This window comes from Dendrobates tinctorius, unplaced genomic scaffold (genome assembly GCF_039654945.1).
Source record: "Dendrobates tinctorius isolate UK_male_01 unplaced genomic scaffold, ASM3965494v1 ptg000099l, whole genome shotgun sequence".
Classification (NCBI taxonomy): Eukaryota; Metazoa; Chordata; class Amphibia; order Anura; family Dendrobatidae; genus Dendrobates; species Dendrobates tinctorius.
In genome coordinates, this window is record NW_027361767.1 from 2474274 (window position 1) to 2482973 (window position 8700).

Consider the following 8700-nt stretch of genomic DNA (forward strand, 5'->3'; position numbering starts at 1 on the left):
CAGGCTAGGACCTGTGCGTGCGAGAGGGCACGACAGGGAATATGGCTAGACCTGCGCATACTTTTACAGAAGCACGGGGAGGTATGCCACGGGGCAGGCGAGGGCCTGCGCGTGCTAAGAGAAGCACGGAGAGCACAGTGCAGAGACAGCGTGAGTGCAAGGAAGCACAGAGCGCACGGCTGGGGCACTGGCTAGCTGGACGGGCTGCAGCACAAACAGGCGGGTAAGACTCCAGCGAACCCGGCTGGGGCATAGCAGGCGACACAGCTGTCACTGGCCGATGAGCACGGCTGAGACACAAGCAAGCGGGCACGGCTAGGGCGGGCACGGCTGAGGCACAAGCAGGAAGCTAGGAAGGCCAGGCGCATGCAAAGGGCACACAAAGAAACAAGGCAAGGCAAAGCAAGAAACAAGGCAAAGCTAGGCAGGGTACGGAACAATGAGCGGAACGTAGGCAGAAACACAGAGCCAGGTCAGAGCGAGAACAGAGCTAGCAGCGGAGCGTAGGCCGAAGCCCAGAGCCGGGTCAAGGGAGAACCTTGAGACTAGCGTAGAAATGTGCGAGAGAGCACAAACGGTAAGAGAGGAGGAATGGTGCGTGTGCCAGGAGGCACAACAGAGCACCATAAGTAAAAGGAAAGGAATGGTGTGTGTGCCAGGAGGCACTACAGAGCACCATAGGTAAGAGAGGAGGAGGGGTGCGTGTGCCAGGAGGCACAACAGAGCACCATAGGTAAGAGAGGAGGAATGGTGCATGTGCCAGGAGGCACAACAGAGCACCATAGGTAAGAGCAAGGAAGAACAAGCAAAGACAGAGAACATAGGAAGGACCACAAGGCAAAGCATAGCAAAGGCAAGACATGGCAAAGCAGGCAAGGCAGAGAACACCAGAAGGACTACAAGTCCAAGCATGACAAGGACAAAACATGGCACGATGGACAAACACAGGACAAGGCACGAGACAAGAGGCAGAGTACAAGCACAGAGCATGTGCAGAGACGCACTACAGAGCAGAGTGCAGGGGCACAGAATACAGAGAGCGACCGAGCAGACCAAGCAGCCATGCAGGGAAGCAACATGATACTCAGGCCCTGACCATAGGAAGGGGCGGTCTGATATAGCACCATAGCACCTGCACTTCCAGGTGAGGATCAGGGAAAGACTTCCGGTTCAGATCCTCCAGGATCATAGAGAGCGTTGCTAGATCAGACTGGGCTGAACCATAGAGAAGGTCACATGATCAGGGGTTCCAGGAATACCTAGAGGATTGCAGAATCAGACAGTGCTATAACATGGGAAAGGTCACATGATCAGGGGTTCCAGGAATACATAGAGGATTGCAGAATGAGAGCAGAGACGGATGGTTACCTAACAACAGCGTGCAGCCATGAGGTAAGGCGCTCGTGCACACTGCTCCAGGCATCTTGCAGCATGAGACATAACGGGCATATGAATTCAGTACACATGCACACCGCTCCAGGAGTCATGCAGCATACCAGACATGGCGGGCATGATAGTTCGGTGCATGTGTACACTGCTCCAGGGGTCATGCGGCATAACAGACATGGCGGGCATGACAGGCATAACGGACATGGCAGGCATAACGGACATGGCAGGCATAACGGACATGGCGGGCATAACGGACATGGCAGGCATAACGGACATGGCGGGCATAACGGACATGGCGGGCATCACAGTGACCAAGGGACTTCGGATTCAGGAATGGCCACACCAGGACCGGTGGACGTTTAGTATACTGGCCGCACGGGGACTTGCAGGTGTACTGATTTTACTAAATGCCTCAGCATCCAGCTGAGTTCATTTACTATATGTGCATTGCACCTTTAAGGCTAGTTTCACACTAGCGTATGGAGGCGCTACGGAGGGATGCGGACTTCCTCCGTGAAACTCCGCCCATGGCCGCAGCTCCTCCGGTCAGCTCCGCCTCCGTCGGCATGAGGCTTACGTACCCTATCTTTAGCATTAGATACGCAGGCTGTGCCGATGTATGTGGATGCCTCCGCATGCGTCGTTATGATGGTGCGGTGACCTGCGCGAACGCAACGTGTTGCAATTTGGTGCGGTCGCCGCACCGCCAAAATGACGCAAGCGGAGGCATCCACATACATCGACATGGCCTGCGTACCTAATGCTAAAGATAGGGTACGCAGGCTGCATGCTGACGGAGGCGGAGCTGACCAGAGGAGGTGCGGCAATGGGCGGAGCTTCACGGAGGAAGTCCGCATCCCTCCGCAGCTCCTCCATACACTAGTGTGAAACTAGCCTAAGAGCAAGGGAGCGCGCGTATACACGCCAGGGAACCACGCTGCGGGGCCGGGGTGTTGAGTAAGCCGTCGTCCCTGCATGGAGGGAGAAGGCACCATGCAGGGGCGCCGCCCACAGTGCTACATATTCCTATACTTGAATGGATGAAGTTTGTGACTACAAGGAAGTCGGCCATCCCACCAAATTGTGTCATTGATCGTCAGGTAAACATCTTCCCATTTTCCCCATCGGTCACACCTAACTGAAGAAATATACACCTGATCCCACCATTCCTCCACTTACTCAGAGTCTCTCAGGGCAGCATTGAGACAAAATCTACGAGAAGTCTCCTATAATCCAGCCTACATCTTGTTAACTTACTAATTCACCAGAGATGTAAAAATCTTCATAATTGCAATCATTACATTACCCATAAAAAGTACTTTCTTACACTATTATAGACATTGACCAATAGGCCCTCAGAGTATATTATTTACTAACCCACCAGACCACCCACGGTGTAAGGCTGAGTTCACACGTGGCGTTTTTTTCGCGTTTCCGCGGCGGTTTTAACCGCGCGATTTTGCCGCGAAAACGTGAAAAATAAGCATCCCATGCATTCCTATGGGATTCCGCAATGCTGTGCTAATGCTGCGGTTTTTACTGCGGCGGAATCGCTTTGCGGTAAAAACCGCAGCATGCTCATTAATTTGCGGAATCGCGGCGATCCCGCACCCATAGGAATGCATTGTTCCGCTTACTTCCCGCATGTGGCTGTGCACACCATGCGGAAAGTAAGCAGAACAATTGCGGATGGTACCCACGGTCCGGAGGAGAGGAGACTGTCCTCCGGGCTTTGGGTACCATATCCCTGTAAAAAATAGAATTTAAAATAAAAAATATAGTTATTCTCACCCTCCGACGTCCCGCGCAGCCTTCCCGCTTCTCTCCACGCTCTCGTTCCCAGTAGTCCTTTGCGAAAATGCCCGCGATGACGTCCGTTCTCACGGGATCGCGAAGTCTCGCGGTCATTCGCGCGACGTCATCGCGAATGACCGCGAGACGTTGCGATCCCGCGAGAACTGACGTCATCGCGGGCATTTTCGCAAAGGATTACTGGGAACGGATGCGCGGGACGTCGGAGGGTGAGAATAACACCATTTTTTATTTTTTTTTTTACATTCTATCTTTTACTACCGATGCTGCATAGGCGGCCTCAGTAGTAAAAAGTTGGTCACACTCGTCAAACACTATGTTTGACGAGTGTGACCAACCTGTCAATCAGTTCTCCAAGCGATGCTACAGATCGCTTGGAGAACGCTAGCATTCTGCAAGCTAATTACGCTTGCAAAATGGTAGTTTTTCCGCGGGAAAATCACGGGAATTTAAAATGCGATTTTCCCGCGGAATGGAATTCCGGAATTCTCGCGGTAATTTCCGCGAGAGTTCCGGTACGTGTGCACTTAGCCTTATCCATTAACCCTTTGACCATTAGGGACATAATTTCCTCATCCATTAAACTGCAGAATATTAATTATTAAACTACTAGATTATCAGTGGTTATTAATGGGGTTTTCTCACCAATAAAATGTATTAATTTTTCAAAGCTAAAGTGGTCATATTTACAATATTAAGGTTGTGTGCACGTTACTTTTTTTTTTCATTTTCGCGGTGTTTTTCCGCTGCAGAATCGCCGCGAAAACGCAAAAAAAGCATCCCATGCAATCCTATGGGATTCCGCAATGCTGTGCTAATACTGCGGATTTTTCAGCTGCGGAATCACCCTCCGGCGGCCCCCTGAGTCCTTCCCGCCCCTCACCATGCTCCCGCATCTTCTAGTCCCAGTAATGCTTTGCGCGAATGACCGCTGATGACGTTGTGCTCTCGCGAGCGTGACGTCATCTCAGGTCCTTTGCGCAAAGCACTACTGTGACCGGAAGATGCCGGGAGCGCCGCAGAGTAGATTGGGGACCGTCGGAAGGTGAGAATATTTTCTATTTTTTTTTATTATTTTAACATCCGATTTCTAAGCGATGCTAATCGCTTGGAATGCGCAAGCATTCCACAAGTGAAAAACGCTTGCAAAACGCTTGTTTTCCGCGGGAAAAACGCATGCGAATTCGCATGCGTTTTACCCTCGGCTGGAGTGCGGAAATTTCCGCAGCATTTCTGCAACGTGGGTACATAGCCTAACCCTTATTATTCAAGACTTCTGCCCTTCACCCCCCCGGCAGCTGGATATCATCTTGTGGCCTAATCCTGACCGATGATTGCCCATTCAAATCTCATCAGCGCTTGGTGTTTATCACAATTTCTGTGTTTCTTCTTTTGGAGGATTGACCACAGTTTCTCAATGAAACAGAGATCTGAGCAGTTACCTAGTGAAGGACCCAAAACTGAATGTTTTGTTCAGCCACTTAGTTATCACTTTTGCCTTGTGACTTGGCCTCCATCATGCTGGAAAAAAGCATCACCAAATTGCTCCATAATCATTGGGATAAACTGCTCTTGGAGGAAGTTTAGATCCCATTCTTTATTCATGGCTGTGTTCTTAGACCAAATTATGAGTGACTCCTTCAAAGGATGAAAACCCCCCACACATGAATGATCTCAGGAGGCTTTAATTGGCAGACACAGGACTCAGGGTAGCACTCTCCTTTTCTTGTCTGGACAATCACTCTTCCACATGTCTAAAACAGTCTGAAGGGGGCTTCATCAGAGAAAATAACTTTACCCAAGTCCTCTGTAGTCTAATCCCTGTAGTTCCTGCAGAATGTCAATCTGTTCTTGATGTTTTTGGGGGTTTTTTTTAGGAAAGAAGTGGCTTCTTTGCTGCCCTTTTTGAAACCAGGTCAGACTCCATAAGTTCCATGTGCTGACATCTGCCTGCTGCCATTCGCGAGCAAGCTCTGCATTAGGGTTGAACCAATCCTGTAGCTGCATCCTCTTTAGTAGATGACCCTGGCATTTCCTAGACTTTCTTGGTCACAACAAAGCCTTCTTCACAGCAATTGAATCTTTCTCTTTGAAGTTCTAGATGATGTGATAGATGGCTGATTTACAAAAAGCAATGTCCTTGCTTGTAAAGCCCTTTTGATGCAAAGCAAACTGCACATTTTCTTGGAAGTAGACATGTTTAATAGAAGACATTTATTTAAACGACCAGTCCCCTTTTAAACCAACCTTTCTGCTTTTATAATTCAATCATCATGACAGAGTGATATCAGCTTCCTTGTCCTTGTTAACACTTTCTTTTGAGCTGATGATGTGATCACTGAAATTATGTCAGCAGGTCATTTTGTACCAGTCTCAATTTTTGGCCATGACAGTTTATGAAACCAAGATCCTAAAGATGGCTCAGATTCAGGAAAGAAAGGCGTCAAGGATGGAGAAGAAATGATCCTACCACCCAAAGACATATGAAATGTCCAATCTATGGACTCTGCCCATGAGACCTGCAGAGACATTTTACTGCTCCTCACATGTAATATACTGTATACATATAATCTACAGAGACTTTGTACTATTACTACTTATTAAAGTTACGTAATTGTGCTGCTGATACCCCCCACTTCATTGACAGCCTACCGACAGCCAGAGAACTGGCAATCCAGTAAATTGTTTCAGTACGTCAACTGATGTTGCTCACCTGGCCTGCCTCAACCCTCGAAACACTGACACTCAGCAGCACACTCCAAGACCAGATGGTGGCTTTTTCTTCGCTGAGAGCGGGAGGGAGCTAGCTATGGCTTTTTGCAGCAATGTAGATACATTCAATTATACCCATGTCCTGCAAATTCTTAAATGAAGGCAGGTGAATATGTCACCAAAGAAACCTTAGCCGACTCTCTGCTTTACTGCGCACAGCTTTCTGTATGACACAGACTGCGCAATTTCGTCACTGTGGCTCTGGCATCATTCAGCAAGACCCGGCCAGTAGAGGCAGGTGGAAGACAAGTCACGAGGGACCGTCCATTGGAAGGTTAGGCCCTTTTTTTTGTATTGCTGTATTCCATCGATAATTATATTTTCAGGAAAAGGGGAGGGCATTCTATTTAATATTTGGGCAACAGTGACTAACTTTATATTTAGCGACAAATTTATTGTCATCAGGTCAAAAAGTAGGTAATTCTTAGCCATAAAATCATAAAAATTAATCTAATATATAAAGCTCAAGTGTGTGTGTGTATGTATGTGTGTATGTCCGGGATTGGCATCCGCACCGTCGCAGCTACAGCCACACAATTTGGCACAGTCACACATCTGGACCCCGAGAGCGTCCTAGGCTATGTTGTGAGGTGAAATTTTAAACCCGCGTGTTCCAATTCACCAAACAATTTTGCCCCTATCTACATAATGGGGGAAAAAGTGTGTGTGTATCAAGCCCCGCCCCTCATTATGATGTCATAATGGTTGCCATGGCGACGCTGATGTCATCATAGGTTGAAAGCCTCGCCGCTCATTATGATGTCATAATGGTTGACTATGGGATGGAGAATGTGTGATGGGTATATGGGCACTGGACTATGGGATGGAGGATATGTATGACGGGTATATGGCCACGGGCCTATGGGATGGAGGATGTGTGATGGGTATATGGGCACTGGACTATGGGATGGAGGATATGTATGACGGGTATATGGGCACGGGACTATGGGATAGCGGATATGTATGATGGGTATATGGGCATGGGACTATGAGATGAAGGATGTGTGATGGGTATATGGGCACTGGACTATGGGATAGCGGATATGTATGATGGGTATATGGGCATGGGACAATGAGATGAAGGATATGTATGATGGGTATATGGGCACTGGACTATGGGATGGAGGATATGTATGATGGGTATATGGGCACGGGACTATGGGATGGAGGATATGTATGATGGGTATATGGGCATGGGACTATGGGATGGAGGATGTGTGATGGGTATATGGGCATGGGACTATGGGATAGAGGATGTGTGATGGGTATATGGGCACTCGACTATGGGATGGAGGATATGTATGATGGGTATATGGGCACGGGACTATGGGATGGAGGATAATTATAATTTGCTATAACTAACCACAGTTACTATGCCCGGGCAGCGCTGGGCTCTTCAGTTAGTACTAAATATAAAGGAAGTCTATTCCCTGGTTATTATATAAAGTGTCCTCTCTAATTATTAAATTGTGTTCTACATATTATTATTGTTTAGAGCTCTCTACATACACTTACCATTGTAGGGGCTATACAAGAAATGTGGTCTAATATAAATTGTGCTCCCTATTTATTATATAGCGTGCCCTATCTTGTTATTATATAGTATTCTCCCTTATTATTATATATAGTGTCCTCCTTTATTATATAGTATTCTCCCTTATTATATAAAGTGTCCTCCTTTATTATTATATAAAGTGTCCTCCCTTATTATATAGTATTCTTCCTTATTATATGCACTATCCTCCCTTGTTATTAAATAGTGTCCTCCCTTATTATTAGTGTTATCTCTTATTATTATAGCGTCCTTCCTTGTTATTATGTAGTGTTCTCCCTTAATATCTACAGTGTTCTCCCTGATTGTTATATAGTGTTTTCACTTATTATACTTATTATTTGCATATTCGTATTTCCAGGGCCGGTTTTAGGCAAAGTGGAGCCCTAGGCAAAGTTTAAAATGGGGCCCCAAATGCTAACATATTGCACATCACACATTAGCATTTTGATTGTATTTACATGCGCTGAGTTCAGGCCGCTAAATGATCGACAAAATTGAAGAAGTCGTTCAATACTTGTTTCCTGGCCTCTTTCCACCATCTGAGAAAGAATGATGGGGACAGAACGATCACTAATGGATCACTAAGGATGTGTGCACACATTGCGGTTTTTGCTGTGGATCCACAGCGGATTTGGTCCTGCGGATCCGCAGCGGATTTGATCCTGTGGATCCGCAGCGGATTTGGTTCTACGGATCTGCAGCAGTTTCCATGCGGTTTACAGTACCATGTAATCCTATGGAAAACCAAATCCACCGTGCACATGCTGCGGAAAATTCCGGGCAGATTTGCTGCGGTTTATTTTCCGCAGCATGTTACTTCTTTTTTGCGGAACCGCAGCTGCAGTGTACGTTCCGGGACATACAAATCAATCAATCTCTCTCATCCGCACTGCCAAACCTCACTAAAACCTGCATCAAATCCGCTGTACACATGCTAGGAATCCGCAGGAAAAATGCATGTGTTTTACCCTGCGGTTTCTGCCAAGAGATATGGATTCTCTGCAGAATAAGCCGCAGACTAATCCGCAACGTGTGCACGCACCCTAACAGATCACCATACAGTATCATGTTATCAGCAGCATCTACAGTTTACACCCCATAGTCCTCCATATAATATAATCTGCCCCATAGTCCTCCATATAGTATAATACACTCCTCAGTCCTCCATTTAG